The sequence below is a fragment of the Cricetulus griseus genome (genome assembly GCF_003668045.3).
Source record: "Cricetulus griseus strain 17A/GY chromosome 1 unlocalized genomic scaffold, alternate assembly CriGri-PICRH-1.0 chr1_1, whole genome shotgun sequence".
NCBI classification, from domain to species: Eukaryota; Metazoa; Chordata; class Mammalia; order Rodentia; family Cricetidae; genus Cricetulus; species Cricetulus griseus.
Window position 1 is genome coordinate 29,518,267 of NW_023276807.1, and position 21,876 is coordinate 29,540,142.

Sequence of the window (21,876 nt, forward strand, 5' to 3'; positions counted from 1 at the left end):
CTTGGCCAGATCCTCAATTCTGAAAGCAGGGCTTTGGCTTGTCAGTTTTCCCCCTTCATCCTCTGACAAGTGGTTGGCCCTGTAGAGAATAATTTGTACCCTTTGGCCCCACATATATTAAATACAAATAAAGAGAAGAACATGTCATCGCAATGTTTTCACTGACTCTTGAGGCATTGGAAGCTATTAAGGAATGTCTCAAGCAATCTGGACAAACCACACAGTGGTTTCTTAATATCTAGCACTGTTCACTCCAGAAAAATGGAGGTGTGAGCCAATACAGCCTTTGAGTCTTGAGATGGAGGCTCTAAGATAGCTGCCAGTATTTCTTAGAATTGCTTCCTAACAGTCCCCCTTATTTCCTTTCCTTCCCTTCCCTTCTGTCCCCCTCCCTCTCTCTGTGTCAGACAGAAGATGACACCAGATGCCCCTGGAACAGAGTTATAGATGGTTGTGACCTACCCTTTGTTGGTACTGAGAACCAAATACAGGTTCTCTGGAAGAGGAAGACTCATTCTTAACTGCTCAGTCATCTGTACAGACCAACCGGGTTTTTGTTATTTGTTTGTTTTGTTTTGTTTTCTTTCCTTGTAGAGAGTACCTCTGACTGGGGCTGAGGATTGCTGAGTAGGTTAGGCCAGCAAACCTCAGGAATGCAAGCATATACCATCATATCTGATTTTGTCTTTCTTCTTTTTTTGTCATTGCAGATATGCTGAAGTAGAGATCAGAATCACCACAGTCCCTTCCTGCCTTTGTCCTGTGACATGGGTTCTCCCAGCCACCACTGCTTGGCTCTCAAGATTCTTATCCCAGTAAAAGGAATGGACACATGCAGAGCTGTGCATCACAGATGTTTATCCCATTGCAGAGACAGAACGAGGGGTAATATGTTATCCATTTCCTACATAAAATAGCTCCAGTGAGCTTCAAAGTGTTTGTCTCTCACCCAGAGAAACTACAAATCTTTACTGCAGACCTTTGGAAAGGGTGACAGAAATATCCAGAGAGGACTTCCGGCCACCTGTCTTGCTCAACAGTAGTCCCAGAGTGAAGATTTTTCTCTCTTCATCTATGAGCTAGGCTTTAGTACTTTTGTTTTGGTTGGGTTTTTTGTTTGTTTGTTTGTTTATTTGTTTTGAGACAGGATCTCACTATGTAGCTCTGGCTGTCCTAGAACTCGCTGTGTAGATCAGGCTGGGCTTGAACTCATGGAGATCTGCCTGCCTCTGGCTTTTGTACTTGTATATGTTTTATTGTGTGCTCTGCCTACTGCACTTAAGTGTTAAGTGTAAATGAGTCTCTCAGTTCACTTCCCACAATACAAGAATTTCCCAAGCAAAGGGGGTTACATCATACTCATGATGGCAGTGCCCATTCCCTTTCTGGTTGCCACTAATTCTCCTTCAAATTTCCCAAAGCCTTGCAGATACCACTCTGTCAGTTCAGGTTGTTCAGTGGAGTTGGGACTAATGCTGCCCCCCCCCCCCCGCTGAGGTCCTACTTGATTGACACTGTTCGGTACTGTATTACCATTTGACTCCTCTCTACAGGTCATTTGTGATGAGCTTATAAAGCTTCCCCGGGACGATTGTGGAGCTCTCTGCTCACATCTGTGCCCTTCGGAAAGATGCTTCAGCTGCTGGGCCCAAGGCAAGTGTTAGTCTTCAGAGCCCTAGTCTTCCCCTTGTGCTCGTGGAACATGCTGGCTGTGCCTTGTCTCACACATGCAGCCATTTCCTTTTCTTTCCTCTTTGACCAATCACTTGCCCTTGCCTTTCTTTGTTTTAAATTTACTCCCTCAAACTCTCTTTATTCTTTGTTCCATTTTCAATTAAGTTTTCTCATTAATTAAGAGAAACCAAAGAATCAATTCACCTACTCATCCATTTTCTGGGTATAGTCCTTTGGGACTCAAGTAAAATTAGGCTATGCTCCCAAGGGTAAACTGGTCCTGTCATTCACCTATTGTCTTGACTGGTCTGGTTGATTTTGATCAGTGTTTATTTATGAACTAGTCTATTCATTATTGGTCCACCCTGCAGGATACCATAGTCCTCTGGTTTCTGTAACATAGAAACATAAACATTATATGTATTTATTGGCTACCTTGTGGTGTTTCAATAATATTTACATAGTTCGACCTCAGCTCTGCACTTAATCCTGTTAGAACCCTAATTAGAGCAGTGGGGAACCGTCTCTCATTCGGTCATCTTGACAGCTATAACAAAACATCTCAGATTCGTTCATTTATAAAGAATAGAAACTCAACTTGTCTCTGTGGACACGAAGGATTCCAAGATGGCCTCGGCTGCACCAGTGAAGGAGAAAGAAACTTGTGTGTGTTAAGCAGGGGAAGCTAGCAAGCTGGGTATTGGCTGGGGGGGGCATTTCACCCCCAAAGGCATTGCCGAAGCATTTCAGAGACTACAGCTGGAGTATGAGCACATCAATGGGATGAGAGGGAGCCATGCTCAGTCTTTCATGTTTGCAGGAATCAAACATGAGCAGCAACACACATACCACTGAGAGGGATCAGTGTGGCAGGCACTCTGCACTCCTGAAACACAACAGCCTGCTCGGCTCCCATCTGTACAGAATTTAATTAAGGCTCAATTTCTTCATATCCTGACTGAGGACTATTACCTAGTAAAAGGTGGCAGGTATGTGTGGAGAGGGGAAACAGGAGGAAGGGAATTCAATAGGAGATAATTGTATTGAGGGAATTACGCCAGTCTGGAAAAAACAAACATGCCGTGCTTTCTCTTACTTGTGGTTCTAGATTTCACACAAATACATAAAATTGCCAGTGCATATATAACATAGAAGTAGAAGTGAAATTGTCTAGTGGAACAAAGGGGACTGACAGGAATGGGGGGAAATGAAAAGGAGGATAACGGGAGGCATATACTTAGTATACAATATATACTTGTAGGGGAAGCTGTAGCCACGCCTACTTAGGGGCTGGCTACAGGTGTGCCTGACCACTCTTGCGAGGGCATGGTCAGGGTGATGTAAGCGAGACTTGAAGGGGACTGCTCTCTTTCGGTTTCACTTTTGGGCTTTCGTACAGACCACTGCCACGCCGGCTGGCTAGGTTGCACTGGTAGTAAGGCTTTTCCCTATTAAATACCCTTATATTTCCACTTGGCTCCATATTGGTAATTTCCCACACTTGTACAAAAACTTTAACAAATACATTTTAGAGATAGAGATTTATTTTTCCAAGCTCTAGAGGCCAGGAAGTCCGAAGTCGGAATGTTAACAGAAGCAGGGTCTGGTTGTGCTGGCTAATCTTGTTTGTCAGCTTGACACACCAGGAAGAGGGAATGTCGGTTAAGAGTGGCTTCCATCAGATTGGCCTGTGAACATGTCTATGGGGGTGTTTTCCTGACTGATAAGTGATGGAGGAGTGCCACGGTGGGCGACACAATCCATAGGCAGGTAGGCCTGGGCTACATAAGAAAAGTAACTGAGCAAACCAGGGGGAGCAAGTCAGTAAGCAAAATGCCTTATTTTGCCTACTGTTGTGTTTCAGGAGTGCAGAGTGCCTGCCACACTGATCCCTCTCAGTGGTATGTGTGTTGCTGCTCATGTTTGATTCCTGCTATGGATGACAGGTCTTAAGGTCCTGCCTCGTGTTCCCGACTTGTTGATGGTCTATGAGCTAAGGGAAATAAACCCTTTCCTCCCCAAGTTGATTTTGGTCACAGTCTTCATCACTGAAGCCAGAAGCAAATTAGAACAACAGGAAAGGGCAGTGCCCCACACATGGCACCTTCTGTGAGTTCTGCCATAGTAGAAGGAAGTGGGAGGCTAGAGCTGGGTTCCTTGAGGGAATTAGTCTCACTCTTGAGAGTACAGACCTTGTGGCCTAAGCTCTCAAACACCCCCTAGTGATTAGGCCCCAGCACATGAATTGGAACCCATAAATGATGTGTAGCAAACAGGCATTTGGTGTGACATATTAGTGGCTATTCTGTTGTTACTAAGAGCAGACACTTACACCAACAACATGAACATACACAGCCTCTTCCATGCTAATCCTACATTCATTTATGATACTGTGTAACATAACTTTTCTGAGTTCCAACTAAATATACCTTGGGCTAGAAAGAGCCCAAAAGTATCTAACTTGAGTCCTGGGCTTGCCCTTAGCCTGCATGAAGTCAGATAAACTGCTCACCCTTGTCTTGCAATCTGTAGGAGCTACAATAGTTGGAAGGCAGTTAGTGATCTAGATAATAAAAAAGGGATTTTATTAGAAGAGAATTTTCATCTTTTAAAAATATTTATTTTTATATTTTTAAAATTATGTGTATGTATATGTTTTAGTCAGTGTCCTTTTGCTGCAAAGAGACATCATGACTATGACAACTCTTTTTTTTATTGTTGTTTTGAGACAGGGTTTCTCTGTGTAGCTTTGGAGCCTGTCCTGGAACTTGCTTTGTAGTCCAGGCTCGCTTCAAACTCACAGAGATCCTCCTGCCTCTGCCTCCAGAGTGCTGGAATTAAAGGCATGAGACACCAATGCCCAGAGATCATGGCAACTCTTATAAAGGAAAGCATTTAGTCCATTATTGCCATGGTGGGACTTGGCAGCATACAGACAGACATGGTGGTAGAGAAGTAGAAGAGGGTTCTATATCAGGATCTACAGGTAACAGGAGGAGAGAGAAACACTGGGCCTGGCTTGAGCATTTGAAACCCCAAGCCTATCCTCAGTGACACACTCCCTACTACAAGGCCACATTTCCTAATCCCTGTCAAGTAGTGCCTCTCCTGTGGGGTCTGTGAGTCACACAAATATTGAGGACAAGGCCACCAAGGTTAGATTGGCAGAGGCAACTGTATTTCATCACTGTGGTGTACTAGAATTTCTAACTAGTTAGTGCCATGGCAGGTCATGTTCTGACACTGAGCCTGAACAGAGGACATAGGTCCTTGTTAAAGCAAAAGTCACAAATGGGGGAGGGTGTTCAGGGGTGATATAAGAAAAGAGTTTTTATAATTTGAGGTTAAGTCCTAGGTGGTGGTACATTCCGGGAATTTACAACTTGTGATAACATTTTACAACTTGTAGTACAATCTGTGATAACAAGGTGTTGGTACGAGCTTAAACAGGGAGTTTGCTTACATAGCTCTGTGGTTATCTTAACATAGCTCTTGACAAAACTGGGGTCTCGTCTTAATTTTTAACCAACTGTTCTTCTTGTAACTGTAGAGAATATGGGGCAAGGGTCATGCAACAGAAGAAGCGGGGAGGTGGCTAATGTTTCTGAATTACTGTGGACTCCATACTCCCTAATGACCGAGCATTCAAATATAAGAGCCTGTGGGCCCAGTTTTTATTCAAACCACACAGCAGGTGTGCCTGTGCATGGGTATGCACTTTAGAGTGCTGGTGCCCACGGAGGCCAGAAAAGGACTTTGGATTCTCTGGTACTAGAGTTACAAGCAGTGTGAGCCACCCAGCATGGGTGCTGGGAACCAAACGAAGGTCTTCTATAGAAATAGTATATGCTCCTAATAACCGAGCCATTTCTCCAGCTCTAAGACTTTTTTGTGAGATAAGAAGATATTTGAGACAATCCGTCCACATCACCTCTTATGATACTGAGTGACTGTAAACTCATTGTTTTCTTTTTATGTGATTGATAACAATAGCATTAAGTGACCATACATTTCTTATAATTATTTCTGAAAAAAAGGATTTAAGTGGAGGAAAATTATCCTTTCACTGATAAAAATTATTTTTAATGAAAAAAAAGAAGTCTGAAATAAAATAGCCCTAACGTTTGTCTTGCCTGAAATTTTCATGGATTTCTAACAGATCAGTCAGTCATCAGTATAGGATTGAGACTACGGACTCCAACGCAAGTATCTGGGTTCCAAGCTTTGTTGGACCAGTTGGGTGTAAGGGGAATTACCTGATATTTCTCCTCTGAAAGATGGAGATAATAATGATAAGTAATTTGCAAGATGTCAGATGGGATTTATTAACGGTCGACATCTCTTGAGCTGCTACACGTTTTCTGTTGTTAATCAATTAACTTCAACAATCCCAAGAGAGTTGTTAATATATGTAAATCCACCCATGCTTGAAAGCCTTCAAAACATGCTTGACCCTACTGCCACTTAGAGAAGTATACCTAGTATTTCCAGTCTGTAAAGATTTAGGGGGTAGAGTGAAGACAGCTTGCCTTGGGTTGAAATAAACAGTTTCACAGGAGGGAGTGTATTTCAATAGAAGACAACCACCATAAATCTTCGTAGGAAGTGAAGTCATTTGAATTTGTCAACAAGCACCCGTTAAGTGAAGTCAGCTGGAAAGTTGTTGCTTAAGGCTGTAACTAAAGAGTAAATGAGAAACAACAGGAGACTAGGTGGTGTAAGGAGGCTATGAGAATGCCTTAAACACCAACTCACACTCTGCATCTCTCAGTGAGACTTAAAAGTGCACTGGGTTCAGATGGCGAAGAGGCTGTGAGCATTGTGTTTGTAGCTGTGGAATGTGAATGCAGGATAACACTCCAAGTGAGGAGAAGATTTGGATCAAGCAAGCAAAGAGATGAAAGTCCATGGCCAGCTAAGAAATCAAGAAAAGGCTGAAAAACGGAAAAGTCTATAATTCTTCTTGAACATACAAAAGAAGTCAAGTCACGGGGCAAAGTGCTGCCGCTTAAGTCAGGAAACAGAACAGGCACGAGAGGGTTGGGGAAGTGGCTCAGTGGCCAAACTGTTTGCTTGCAAGCTTGAGGAGCAGATTGGATCCCCAAAACATACATAAGCACTGGGCAGGTGTGGAGACCGCCTGCAACCCTAGCATGTGGCAGGCAGAGAGAGAATGCCTCCAGGGCAAGAAGTTGGTTAGCTGGTCTAGCTAGGATTGGTGAACTCCAGGTTCAGTGAGAGACCCTAACTCATTAAATAAAGTGGAGCTCAAGCGAAGAGGACATTAAACCTTTGTCTCCACACACACACACACACACACACACACACACACACACACCCAGAATTATGTGTGTTCCCACACATGCATTCATATCCACCACACATCTTACACGTATACATATGTGCAAAGGTGTGGGGGGATGAATAGATAGTAGATGATCACAATTTATGGGGACGGAAAACTTCATGGCACAGAAATACACGGCCAAACTACCTTAAGAAGCTGTCAGTGGCTCAGGGAAGGAGAAATGTAAAATTGAGTTGATGAATTGCTGGAGGCTATGTTGACAATTTCATGACATCCAACTTCATAAAGAAATGGAGTCATAGTTATGAGATGTCTTATGGACACAAGAAATGGAACCCCCGTCCTCTGTAAGAGCAGCTAGTACTCTTAAAGGTGGAACCATCTCCCTAGCACATTGAGAAGTACTTTCAAAGCTCACCCTCCAGAGGCACAGGCTCATTAAAAACATCATCAAGGGCTGGAGAGATGGCTCAGAGGTTAAGAGCATGGGCTGGCTGCTCTTCCAGTGGTTCTGAGTTCAAGTCCCAGCCACCACATGGTGGCTCACAAAGATCTCTAATGAGATCTGGTGCCTTCTTCTGGCCTGCAGGCATACATGTTAATAGAATAGTGTATACCAATAAATAAATCTTTAAAACACATACAGCAAAACCAAAAACCTCATCACAGGACCACAGCGTGCCATATTCCTTACACTTTGCCTTACTAAAGGCCTGTTTTTTAGGAATTCCCTTTGCCTGGGACCCCAAGTTTGATTATGGAAAACATACTTGGCATGTTAACAGGGTGGGGGCGGGAGATCACAGTTTGAAGAAATAGAGCAAGTATGACAACTGGATTCAGATAGAACAGAGGTCTTGGAGTTCAGGTTGGGGATTTAAAATTATGATGATTAATATGATCATCTCCAATTCCATCCATTGTCCAGGAAAAAAAATGGGATTTTCAATGTATTTCTCTGTTCATGCCCATCTAAGCTGACTCTGCTGTTGTGAATAGTGATGTGGAGGAGGCTTCTCTCATGCCTACGATATGCAAATTTAGACTCCCTCAGGTATACACCGCCAGATCAGAGGAGACTTGTAATTTTTTTTAGGCACCTCAGTGCTGATTTACATATTGGCTGAATTAATTTACAGGCACAGAAGCAGCTTGTGGCAGTCTTCCTTTTCCTGTATGCTTGCTTGCTGGCTTGTAAGCATGTCTTAGGATATTTTGATAATTGGTTTGTTGTTAGTTGTTTTTCAATCCATAGCCTGCTGAATGGGATAAGGGAACTAAAGGTGTTGTATGTTAGTCTATTTATTTGTGGTTTCTTTAGAGCTCGTTACATATTCTAAATATTAACCTGTCAGACATTTAGCTAGCGAAGATTTCCTTCTATTACATAGGCTGTCCCTTCACTTGGCTGTCTCTGCTGTGCATAAATGTTTTGATTTTCTGCAACTGCATTTTAGTCTATTTTTGGCATTATTGCCAGAGTGATTGGAATGATTTATGGTTTTCAGAAAGTCCTTGCCTACCTATTCCTACACCACGAAGTGTCCCCCTCCCATTTTTTTCCTCTTCTAATTTCATTTTCAACTCTACATCAGGGTCTTACATCCATTTTGAATTGATTTTTATTCAGAGTAGAAATAGGAAACCTAATTTTATCCTTCTACATGTGAATATTCAGTTTTCCTGGCATTGTTTGCTAAAGCATCTGACTTTTTTTTTTATATATAACTTTGTCTAAACTTAGGTGAGCATAGATGCATGGGTTTACTTCTAGGTCCTCTATTTTCTTTCCTTGAATCTATTTCTATGATATATTGCATTTACTGATTTGACTATGTTGAACTATCTCTGTATCTCTGGAACTAAGCTAACTTTGTCATGGTGATTGTGGTGGTTTGAACAGGAATGGCCCATATAGACTCCTGTGTTTGAATGCTTAGCCCATAGGGAGAGACACTATTAGGAGATGTGGCCTTGTTGGAGTAGGTGTGGTCTTTTTGGAGGAAGTGTGTCACTGTGGCGGTGGGCTTTGAGGTCTCATATGCTCAAGCTAAGCCCCTTGTGGTACACAGACTCCTGCTGCTGCCTGTGGATCAAGATGTAGACCTGTCATGTCCTTCTCCAGCACCATGCCAGCCTGCAGAATGCCGTGTTCTGCCATGATAATGAATTAAACCTTTGAAACTGTAAGCCAGCTGCAATTAAATGTTTTCCTTTATAAGAGTTGCCATGATTAAGGTGTCACTTCACAGCAATAAAAACCCTAAGGCAGTGACTTTGAGATTGCCTTGAGTCTCAGAGCAGATTTTGAACTTTTAAATAGTATTGTGACTATGGAAACCTTTGTGTGTGTGTGTGTGTGTGTGTGTGTGTGTGTGTGTGTGTGTGTGTGCGCGTGTGTGTGCGCGTGCGCGTGTGCGTGTGCGTGTGCGTGTGCGTGTGCGTGTGCGTGTGTGTGTGTGTGTGTGTGTGTATGGGGTTCAAGACAGTGTTTCTCTGGCTATTCTGGAACTCACTTTGTAGACCAGACTAGTCTCAACTCACAGAGATCTGCCTGCCTCTGCCTCCTGATTACTGGGATTAAAGGCATGTGCCACCACCATCTGGCTTTTAAAAAATTATTTGTTTATTTGTATTTTACGTACATGGGTGTTTTGCCTGCATGTATGCCTGTGTGAGGATGTTGGATCCCCTGGAATGGGAGTTTACAGACGGTAGTGAGCTGCCATGTGGGTCCTGGGAATTGAATCTGGGTCCTCTGGAAAAGCAGCCAGTGCCCTTAACCACTGAGCCATCTCTCTAGCCCTTACTATGGGAACTTTTAAAGTTGGACTAACTACATTTTTCTTATGGGGTCAGGGAGTAGAATGCAGTGGAATGAATGGAAAATGTCCCCTCGAGGCTCCAGTGTTTGAAAACTTGGTCCGCAGTGCAGTTGGTGGTGCTGTTTGGGGGCGGGGATTCAGAAGGTGAAGCCTTACTGAAGGAATCCAGTCACAGGGGTGGACTTTGAGAGTTTAAGACCTCACTCCACTTCCGTTTGCTCCTTGCGTCACATCCAAAGATGTGAAAAAAAAGATTTTTTTTTTCTCTTAGTTTTTTGAGACAGGGTCTTTAACTGGTCCCTTTTAAAAGTGAAGCGAGCGTGTCATCTGAACTATTCTGCCTGGTCCCCGAGTCCCCGAGCTCCTCCTGTGCTGGAGTTACAGACACACCCCGCAGTATGTGGCCCAAATGTGGGTTCATGTTGTGCAATAAGCACCTCAATATTTTTAATGAACATTTAACGGAAGTCTCAAATGGCCTGACTATTGATGGCACAAAGACAAAAAGAAGAAACTAATGAGACCAGAATCTAGATTCTAACGGGTCTCAGTAAGTTAAATTAGCAAGCAGGTAAGATCAACATGGTATTATTGAAGATGGTTCAACTATTACTTTTAGTCAGACAAGAACCAACATAAAACAGCCAAAGATACTGCATGAGCATAAGAAGACATTTATTTGAAAAAGACCAACTAACATTGGCAGACCAGGAAGGCAATACAAATCAGTTGTAATCTTTATACAGCTAAAAAAAAAATTCAAAGTGTGGTTAGGTTGCATTAAAGGAACAATGTGGCTGGTATAATGTGGATTTTGCTGCATCGGAATGCATTTAGAAACTCTTACAGTCGTCTGGATGTTACATTTTCAGAGGGACATGGATGGGCTGAAGCATTTAGAGGGGAGTGAGGACTGAATGCTTCCAGACCAGCCATGCTCGAGGGATGCCTGATGGCACCAGGGTTGTTCTACAAAAAATAGGAGATTGGGGAAGCTTGCAAACATATTCTCAAATACTAAGATCGGTTTCAAAGGAAAGGGTGACTTAGGGAGAGGGCACCCCACAGCTCCTTTCTAGTCAGCCCTACACTTTCCTTTTCCTTTAGTTTATGCTAGAGATGGAAGAAGGGTATGGCTTTATCAGATGTATATTGTCCTCCTCTGCTTTCCATTGTCATGATATCCATCGCAACCAAAAGCAGCTCAGGGAGGAGTTTATTTGGCCAGGTAGCAGTTTACCACAGAGGGACCTCGGGACACCACACCAAGGCAGGAACTGAAGCAGAGACCAGGAAGGAACATACCTTACTGACCTGTTTCCTCTGGCTTGCTCAGCTGCTTTTCACATGCAACCCAGGACACCTCCCCATGGGTGGCTCCACCCACAGTGGGATGGATCCTCCCATATAAACAAAAATCAAGAAGAAGTTCCACAGATATGCCCACAGGCAGATCTAATGGATACAGTCCTCAGTTCAGGTACCCTCTGGTTAGGTAACTCTAGTTTATGTCAAGTTGGCAAAAACTAACCAGTATACATTTAAACACACAGTCACTTTTAGTGCTATTTTGCTGGATAGCCTTTATATTATCCTAGCTGCCTTCTGTGACAAGTAGTAGCTTTCCTAGAAATCCCTTCCACCTCGCATCTTTATAGTTATTATTTACTAAATGAGGCTCCTCTTTCCCAGATGCAAAATTAAGGGCTAAATGGTCTCTACAATGACTCCATGTCCAAGGAACCCAAGAGCCCATTTTCTTGTCATCCTGCCATCCATAATAGTCTTCTACTCCTTGATTTGACTATTCTGTCAGAGTCCACACATAGGTATCAAGGCCTGAGTATGGAGCAAATTTTAACCCATCTTATCCTTCTGCCCTACACTCATGAAGTTCTAAGCTCTGAATTGTGACCAGGTTTTGTACATCACACAGTGGCTTGTCCCAACCGAAGGATGTTGACTAGAAACTGGTGCTTTGTGTCATGTGGGGTAGTGGTATGTGTGTATCATCAGAAGCAGAGCAGAGATTCTATACATGGCAGAGGGACTGGACAAAATCTGGAGCCATTCCTATCTGCTGAGTCAGCACTAGAATATTCAACCCTTTAACCATCCAAAGCTCCCTCTTGGGGAAGGGTCAGAAAGATGTTCAAAGAATGTTAAATTTGAAGTAATGAGAACCAAGTATAATGGCAGATGGATGGAAATACCACACTGAAAACCATTAACTTATTATGTTATCTAAAATAATTAATAATGAAAAGAATGTAAACTTTGCAAAGCTTTGAATGGTTCTCCTGAATTGGGTATAGTTCTTGAGACAGGAGTATGACACAGCTGACCCCTAGACTTTTCCTCATTCTGAGAGTTGTGCCTTGAGAACAGCTGTGCATCTCACATGAAACTGTAGGAGATGAGAGTTAAGCATGAGGCAGAAGGTCTTGTTTTGCTGTTCTCAGCCCCCTGCGTTTTCAAGCTTCATGGCCAAAGTTTGAAGACTGAGAAATGAAATGGAATGTCTACAGCTCAGTTTATCCATATGGACTCTTAATCAGCTCCTACCATCTATACTGTGAAAACATTTTCTAGACTAAACTTGGGGGCTGAGAGAGTAGCCAGAGTTCAGTGTTTGCCTCGTTGCTCCATCTAAGGGCTTACTTAGATCATCAAAGAGCATTGGACCAAGCTGAGGGCTAGCCTTTAACAATCAAACCTCTTCATTTCAGGTGGTCTACCTTAAACATATCATCCCACACCTCATGTTTCAACAGACCTGGTGACCTTGAAAGCTGATCCTGTGGTACCTCCTCAATGGCTTGCAAAGAGTTCCTTGGCAGGCTTCCTCTGGGAACTAAAGACATGTGCAACCAACTCACTGCTCCAAGACTGGTTTTAGGATGTTGGGTCAAAGTTGTGGAGTCTGGGGATTTGGGTAATGTTGTGAAGCAAGAGCTTTAGCCCCATTCTGTTGTCATCACCTCAGATTATCTGCTGCCAGTGGCCACATGGTAGGCCCCATGGAGGATTCTCCCAGCCTTTGTTAGTTTGGGCTTCTTGGAAGGTACATCAGTTCTGGGACCCCTTGGGCTCAGGAAGTCTGTTGGAGCTGGAGGCCAGTTGCATCCCAAGTTTCTGAGGATCTGTTACAGAGTGTTCCTGGGTATGTCTTCATTTTGGAGGGCTTTCTCATAACGTTCAGTCCTAAGACAGGCTGTTCATTGGGGGGAACTTGGCAGGACAGGATGTAAACATTTTCCTCAGTCACATTGCTGGAGTCCTGGTTCTTCTATCCAGGGTTGGGGTTTTGGAGGAGGACTTTTAGGACAACAAAAACAATAAAAATGCTAATGAAATAAGGAAGATGTCTATAGTGTGCTTTCCCAGGGTTCTGGTGTATACTTGTGCTTGCCATATTTATGTTATGAAATTCTTTGCAAAGATACAATAGTAGGCTATACTCTACTGTGTTATTGTTAACCTCATTTTTCTAACACAACTGATGCTTAGGCATGATAAAGCATTTGAGGGTCATCCAGCACACAATGGCAAAGGGACAAAAGATTTGATCCCCCACTCCTTCTTTGAATGGCTGCTGTACATCAAAGGTCTCCTGACATTGTCCTGCACCCCCAGCCTCTGGACTCACCGGCTATGAGTCAGGCACAAGACATTTGAGATTTTTTGCATGCAATCAAAAATAAAGGTTGAGGGTATGTTGAGGGGGGTGACACAGGATTAGTTGGGGGACAAAGGGGAAATACAAATGATATAAATATAGATTCATGTGTAAAATACTCCCCAAAAAACTCATTTAAAAAATAGAGTGTCTCTCATGTCATAATTCATGGGAAAACATTTGAGAAAGAAAGAGAGAGCGAGAAAAGAAAGAAGAGCAAAGAAAGAAAGGAAACTAGGTATGGAGGCTCATGCCTGTAATCTGTCCCTCAGGGGACTAAGACAAGAGAGTCTTGAGTTGGAGGCTTCCCTAATTATACTGAGCATGTATAACATATTTCGAAATTCCAGTAAGGACAGAGGCTGTAGGCTCTTAAATCTGAAAAATTCGCAAATGTCTATGAAATAGGTAGGGAAGGAGTTCTCAGGGTTCTAAAGGCTGCTCTCAACTGGTCCAGGACTGCCAACAGCTTATTAGGCTACTAGCAGCTCCCTGGGGCTGGAATGCAGGCAGCAGCTTGGAGAATGCCTTCACATTTGTAATGTCTTTGTTTTTGTTTTAAGACAGGGTTTCAAATGGCCCTTCCTGGCCTGGCAATTGAAGAGAAGATGACCTTGAAATCCCAGCTCCTTGGCCTCTGCTTCCCAAGTCCTGGAATTTGAGGCATGTTTCCTCACCCTGGCCTTGAATCGGAGTCTTCTTTGGGATCTTCCCAGCTTTATATTTCTGATCTGGTCACAAAGCAGAAGCAGAAGGCATCGGTTGCGTCTCTGTGAAAAAGAATGCCAGCTGGAATGAACACAGTTAGGGAAAGCAAAGATAGGAAGACCAACTCTGTGAAGAGGAACTCCAGAAAGACGCTGTGACTGCAGAGACAGGCACTGTTAGAACATCAGTGCTGTGGGGAAGCTGGGCGGTGGCCAGTCCAAAAGCTGGTTACCTCATCCTGGTGCCTATCCTTGCCCACTTCTGGGTCAGAACTAACAGTTTGTGACTAACAGATGGGAATCTTTTAGAATCTATTAACTTCGAAGACCAGTAGCTTCCACCAACCCCACAGCTAAGAATGTCATCAGACACTATCTTGGGTCAAGAGCAAATCTTCTTCAGTTGGCTGTAACTGTTTCTTAAATGTACCCACCTATGGAGTTGAACTTGCCTTGATTTAAGACTTCTTTGTTCTATAGAACCATGAAACAACTTACACCTTGGAACATGGAATTTGGAGTAGCCAAAATCTATGTTCCTCAGTCATGGTCACTGGAAATAGCTCCAGAATAAACTATCTCCCATTCCCCTTTAGATGAGAGCTGTGATGGGGTGTGTGTGTAACAACTCTTAGTTTGTTAAGACATAACACATGGGGGCTGAAGAGATAGCTCAGTTGGTAAAGTGCTCACCTTGCAAACACGAGGGCCTGATTTTTGTCCTCAGAATCTTCAAATATTAAAAAGTTGGGGCATGTTAGCAACCTCAGCACTAGGGAAGTAGGAACAGGAGGACCCCTGGGAAAGGAGATAGACAGAACTTAAGAAATGGCACTTGAGGCTGATCATGGTGGGGTGTGCCCTTAATCCCAGTGCTTGTGTGGCAGAGTCAGATGAATCTCTGAGTTCAAGGCCAGCCTGTAGCAAGTTCAGGACAGCAGGGCTACATGCTGAGACCCTGTGCCTTCACTTGGTTTCTGGTGCAGTGATTCAGAGCAGGTTGGGCAAGGGAATAGTCAAGTTCATCTCCCAGTCCATCACTGAGAGAAGTCGGGGCAGGAACTCAAGATGGGAGCATGGTGGCAGGAACCGAAGCCAGGCCATGGAGAACAACTCTTACTGGCTTTGCTCCTCCTGGATTACCAAGTTTGCTTTCTTGTACAACCCAGAACCACCTGCCAAAAGATTGGCACCACCCACAGTGGGCTGAGTCCTCCCACACCAATTTTTAATTAAGAAAATGTCCTATTAGCTCAACTACAGGCCAATCTTATGTAGGAATTTTCTCAGTTGAGGTTCCGTCCTCTCAGACAGCTTGTGTCAAGTTGACAAAAAAGACAATCAACACACCCTGCCTCAATAAATAAACAGAACACATGAGGATGTCCTTTAACTTCCATGCACACACACACACTCAGATGAACACACACACACACACACACACACACACACACACACACACACACACACGCACACACACGAGACTGTCCTTTGACTTCCATGTGTGCTTGCATACACACACACACAAACACACACACACGCTCCACAGAACAGATACATAAATGACTTGATGTCCAGCCCTTCAGCAATTGCCATCAGGCATCCCTATGTGGGGATAAGCAGAGGTAGGAGCCAGGAGTAAAGGCTACTTTTTTTTCTTTTTCCTTCTTATCCACTTTGCTTCTGTTTCATTCCGAGAGGCTTTCACACCGGAGTCTAGACTTCATGAGGAAGATAATTTTGGCATTTGATTGCCTTTTGTAGTTTGGGTTGTGAAATTTCCTGTGACAGACAGAACAATCCACCCTCTTCAATTTTATGCAGATGTAAACTCAGTTCCACTTAAAAACAATTTTTTTTTTGAGAGCGCCTTTGTTTCCTCTGTAGTAGAAAATTGTGAAAGTTTTTGAGTTAGGAATAAAACCTTACTTTGACTTCAAAAGATATAATTAAGGGTCCAAGGCATAGTATTCTAATTAGCTTTAATTGTTGAGAGCCTTAACAGAGGAGTTGCCTAGATAGGATAGGCCTGCGCACACTCACTGTCTTCATTGTTAATTGATATAGAAGGATTCAGTTCACTGTGGGTGGCACCATTTCCTGAGCAGGTGGTCCTGGATGCTAAGAAAAGCTAGCTGAGTAGAAGCCAGCCTGGAAAACAACAAGCAGTGTTCTTTGTGGCTCCTGCTGCACTTCTTTGCCTGTGAGTTCTTTGGTGGGGGCAATACGTTATGGAAGAGAGCAGGCTGCCTTCAAGTGTCTGCCTTAACTTCTGCTAATGATGCACTGTGATCTGCAGTACAAGCCAGAAAAACTGGCGGGAGGATTTAATCACAGCAACAGAAAGTAAATTAGAATACATAGTAACATGAATAGGTAAAAAAAATGAAGGTGTAATTAGGCCTCAAATGGCAAAGAATGGCTGTATTAGAGTAAGAGACATGAGGCCAGAGCCTTCAGGTTGGTGAGCTATGGGTACATGCTTCTCAAATCCCACTTAGAAATGGCGGTAGGAAATAATAAAGTGTACTGCATGTAGATAAATGGTGTATTATTCCAGGGACATTTTTCAGTGATGCACACACATGTGTCTGCACACACACATAAAGTTATTCTCATAGATTAAATTCTAAGTTTCAAAGATACTCCATTGGTCATAGGAGTGTACAAACTAGGTCTTTATTATGTCATTTACTACATGTCACCAGACACATAAGTAACACTTCAAAAATCTCTCAAGGAGATTATGATCATTTATAGGACACAAACAACACACAAGATTGATCTCTGGCCTCCATATGCTTCCACACATGTGCATACAACCAAAAAAGTTATTTCTAATACAGCCAGAAAACAATCTTCACAGCAGGTATAAAAGGGAGTGATTATAACTCTAGCTCTCGAGGCAGAAAGATCAGGAGTTCAAGGTCATCCTTGTGCTCATAGGGACTTCAGAGCCAGTATGGGCTATGCGAGATCCTATGTCAAAAAAACCAATCGCAACCCCAGTTGATACATTTACAACCCAACCCCCATACCAAAGGCCCAGGGAACACTGCAGAAGAGGGGTCAGAAAGATTGTAAGGGTGAAACTTCTACTGATGACAGGGAAGCTGCACCCATGAACTCTCAAATATATGGCTGCCTAAAAAAAAAATGCAAACAATTACAACACCAGATGATACAGCAGCACGATGAGGGAAATCTTACAAAGCTCCACCCCTCGATGAAGAATTATATGACATTAATGGCTACTGAGAGAAGGAGAAACATTCTTTTTCCTGGGACAAGCTCCCGATAGGTTATCCAGTCCCAAATGGTCAACTCTAAACACATACATATATGAGAAATGAGAAATGGCCCTAGCAGTCATCACAGCCAGCGAAGGATGATGACCTAAATGCTTGGGTGGGCTGGGATGCTCTTCACAGGAACGTTGGCTTCATTGATGGTACCTGTAGGCTGGTTCTGGAAGCTTCTGACAAGAAGACCAACTTATCTCTTTGAGTGGCATCTGCCACTTGGAGACTGCAAGGGGAATCCTCTGTCCCCAAAGTTCCCCCTTAAGATTCCAAGGTCCCCTTGCCACATGCATCGTCTCTGCTTCCACAGAGATTGTGGCCCTTCAGTTGTTTTGATCAAAAAAATGATTCTGCCTCTTCAGAGGCCTATCTGCTTCCTTTTATTTCCAAGTACCCTCCGTGAGGCCCAATTTAACAATCAGCATCTGTTAGCCACTGTCACAACCACAGGTGTGCTAGGTGCACAATTAAGCCAACCGGCCAACACAACTGTATACAGAGGCCACCATTATTCCTCACTTCTGGAAGAAACTGGATGTTTCCAATAGTTTTCCAGTTCACCGAACTCCAGCACTTGCCTGCCTGACCCCAGAGCCAAAGCTTTTCACCACAGTGCTTCATCATTTTTTCTGAGAACATATGGCCTATTGGAGAGATTTGTATCATGTAAAACTGGAAGCCTTCAGTGTCTAGCTTTTTTGAAATATTTAATTTAGCGATAGGGTGATTTGCCCCACTGTGGTCTTTCTGGAAAGTGGTAGATAGCATCCCCAGAGTTCTAGCTTTGGAGGTTGAGTGCAATTGTGGAGACAGTTGATGCCTAGCCTGTGTCTAAGGAACCTAATCCCTCTGCCTCTAGTAGCTTCCATCTCCAATCTTAAATCCTGCCTTCACCAGAGTCATGTAGAGTCTCTTTTATCCTCTTGTCTACCAAGAATGAAGTTCCCAGTCAGCCAAAATGAACAACACACACAATCAGAAACCCCACACTTGGGACTCCCTGGAACTGCAAAGAATTTCTCTGGGTCAGAGATCAGCAATTTCCTTTTCTCTGCTCCCGTGAAGGGGCAGGCAGTAAATATTTTCATCTGTGTGAAGAACCACACAGTCCCCAGCACAAGCCCGTGACTGTGGAGCTGGTGAGGGTGTTTCTCTGACATAGCATGACTGGGTTTGACCTGTGGGTTGTGGCTTTCCAACCCTTCTTTCAAAGCCTGCAACTGTGGCCTCTTTACCAGGAGCCGCAGAGCAGCATTGTGCTGGGTAAAATTTCCTGTTCACCTTGAAGGAGTTTTTTCTACTATGTTATCTCATGCTCCAAAAGCTATGAAAACTTCTTGTCCATCCCATCAACATCTTTAGATGGTCCTTCAGTCAAGTGCTTTGTTAGGTTGGGCTTTTGTTCTTTGGATCGTTGAAGAAATGAATTTACAAAATTCTGTGGCCAGGCTCCCCGCCACACTGTGTGTGCACCGTGTTTCTCACACACACAGCTTTATAGAACACACATCTGTGGAAATCCTTTCTTTCTATAGATGCATCATTTATGATAAAACATACAAAACACCAACAGTGGAGTGCTCACATTGCAACTGTGAATTGTTCTTTCTAATGCTCTTTTCAGTGGGAGCATGCATGTGCTGGTCAGAGGCCAGTTTCATGTGCTGTTCCTCAGGACGGTCTACTTTTTTATTTTATTTTATGTTTTTGAGAAAGGGACTCAAGTGATTCAGAAACCACTGACTGGATGAAGCTGGTTAGACAGCAAGACCCAGGGAGGTGCCTGTCTCACCACAGCGGTGCTGATATTGGAACATCGTGTCTGCCTTGCTTTATGTGGGTTCTGGTGACCTAACAGGGGTCCTTTGACCAGAAAAGCTATCTTTCTAGCCCTTAAAACATCAAAAAGTATTTTATGAATTTTTTTTGTAGAGAGTGAGTACTGATATTATTCTCAGGAAAAATGAAAACAATAAACTCCTTTCAGTGATTTTCATGTTAGTATTTTCTATACTAGGAGGAGAAAGGGAAAAAGAATCTTAAGAAGCCTTGGAGTCTGGAATCTTCCCATACTCCATCTTCTGAGGGAAGGATGGGTGTAAATACTGGAAGCACTTAAAGATAGCATTGTGCTTCCTTTTTGGAATTCCTCAAGGGAAAACATAGGGCGTGGGAGCAGAAGTGTCAGGCAGACAAACGACCTTCCCACGTCCTGTGTTCAGAAGAGGAAAGATAGCTTTAAATATTTGAATGAAGAAAAATGAGATTTAAAATGAGATCCTGGCTGTGTTTTTATTTTGGTTAAAAAAAAAAACAAAACAAAAACCTACTAATGAAGTCCCTTTTCCTTAGCCCAGGCTGATTTCAGGCTAATGTGCTAAACCCCAAATCTGTATTTTCCAGAAGGTTATGAAATAAAAGGGATGAAGGACCTGGGATCCTACATACAGTTCAACCAACATTATTTCACCGTTTCCTCGTTTCCTCATAGCTGACCTCTGTTCATCACAAAGGCCAGCCATAGACTAACTCAGAAACCCTATCCTTTGGAGCACTGCCTACTCTTTACCTACTCTTTGGGAACACTGCCTGCCTTCACCTTAGGTAGATTCTGGGAGCACTACCTACATTTTGGGAGCTATACATTTTGGCAGCACTGCCTACATTTTGGGAATATACCCTATCTTTTCAGGACACTGCCTATACTGTGGGAGCATTAATTATCTTTCAGGCTCACCTTCTATCCCTTGGGAGTACTTTATATCCTGGGAGCACTATCTATATATTGGAGCACTGTCTGACCTCTGTGAGCATCGCCTCACACAGTGATCCTCATCGTGGCCGAATATGGTATCTGATGAAGACTAGTGATGCCAGAGACTCAGCCCCAATACTGGCTTCAGACATCAGGGTAGAAGCTGAGCATGATAATTACCTTCAAAATCAGACAGGGGTGCTAAAATGCTTTGCAGGTTAAAATAGTCCAACGGCAGAGGATCTACCAATCATGACAGTTCCATGTGCTGTGTGCTATGACAGGAATGCTTAAGTTTGTCATGGCCAACGAGGCAGAGCTCAGTCTTGCTCAGGGGATGTTCTCTGAAAGAGCTACACTAGAAGGGACACATGGGCTAAATTTCAAGGAACAAAGATGGGTAGTTGTTTACCAAGCCAGACAAAAGGAGGTGTGGTAGGGAGCGTACCACCAAAGGATTGAGCCGGGCTAGGACATGGCGGTGTGAAGGTTCAGGGTAGACTGTGAAGCTGTGTTGGGAGGGTTGAGTAGTTTATCGGTCTGCTTGGGATGACAAAACAAAACACCACAACTAGGTGGCCCAAGTGCTAGAAATTCATTGTGTCATGGTTCTTGGAGGTTGGAATTTCTAGCTTGAGGTGTCTGAAAGACTGGTCCCCTTTGGCAGTGATGGTCTTGGTAGGTCTTCAGCCCTCTATGCTCCCTGAAGCTACAGCTCTATGTCTCTAGTGGCCTGCAGGCATTTCCACTAGATGACCCTTATGGTATTCAACTCATTTTCCTAGTTTGCTTTCTGTTGCTCTGATAAACACTATGGCCAAAAGCAACTTTCAGAGGAAAGGGTTTGTTACATCTTACACAGTCCATCATCAAGGGCAGTCAGAGCAGGATCTCAAGGCAGAAACCATGGAGGAATGCTGCTTACTGACTCACTCACTGGTTCACTCTCAGCTTTCTTATATAGCCTAGGCTCACATTCCTATAATGGGTTGTGCTCTCCCATGTCAATTATCAATCCAGAAAGTCTCTCCCAGACATGGTGGCTTAGTTATTCCAGCCCTATTGCTATGAAGAGACACAATGACCAAGGCAACTCATGTAAAAGAAAGCATTTACTTGTAGGCTTGCTTACTGTTTCTGAAGTTAGCCCATTATCATCATGGCAGGGAGCGTGGATGCATGCAGGCATGGTGCTGGAGGAGTAGTTGAGAGCTCTACATTCTGATCTATAGGCAACAAGAGACAGACTGGGCCTGGCATAGGTTTTTGAAACCTCAAGGCCCACCTGCAGTGACACACTTCCTCCAACAAGGCCACACCTATTCCAACAAGGCTGTGCTGCTGAATCCTTCTAATACTTTCAAATAGTACCACTCCCTGATGGCTAGACATTCAACAAATATGTGAGCCAATGGGGGGGCCTTCTTACTCAAACCTCTACACATGGCTACAGATCATTCTGATCAAGGCAATTTTTCAATTGAGGCCTCATCTTCCTAGGTGGCTCTGGTGTGCTGACCAGTTTTAATTCAAATTGACACAGCTTGAGTTTTGGGGGGGAGAAATGAGAAGCCTCAGTTGAGAAAATGCTCCCACCAGGGTGTCCTGAGGGCAAGTCTATAGTGC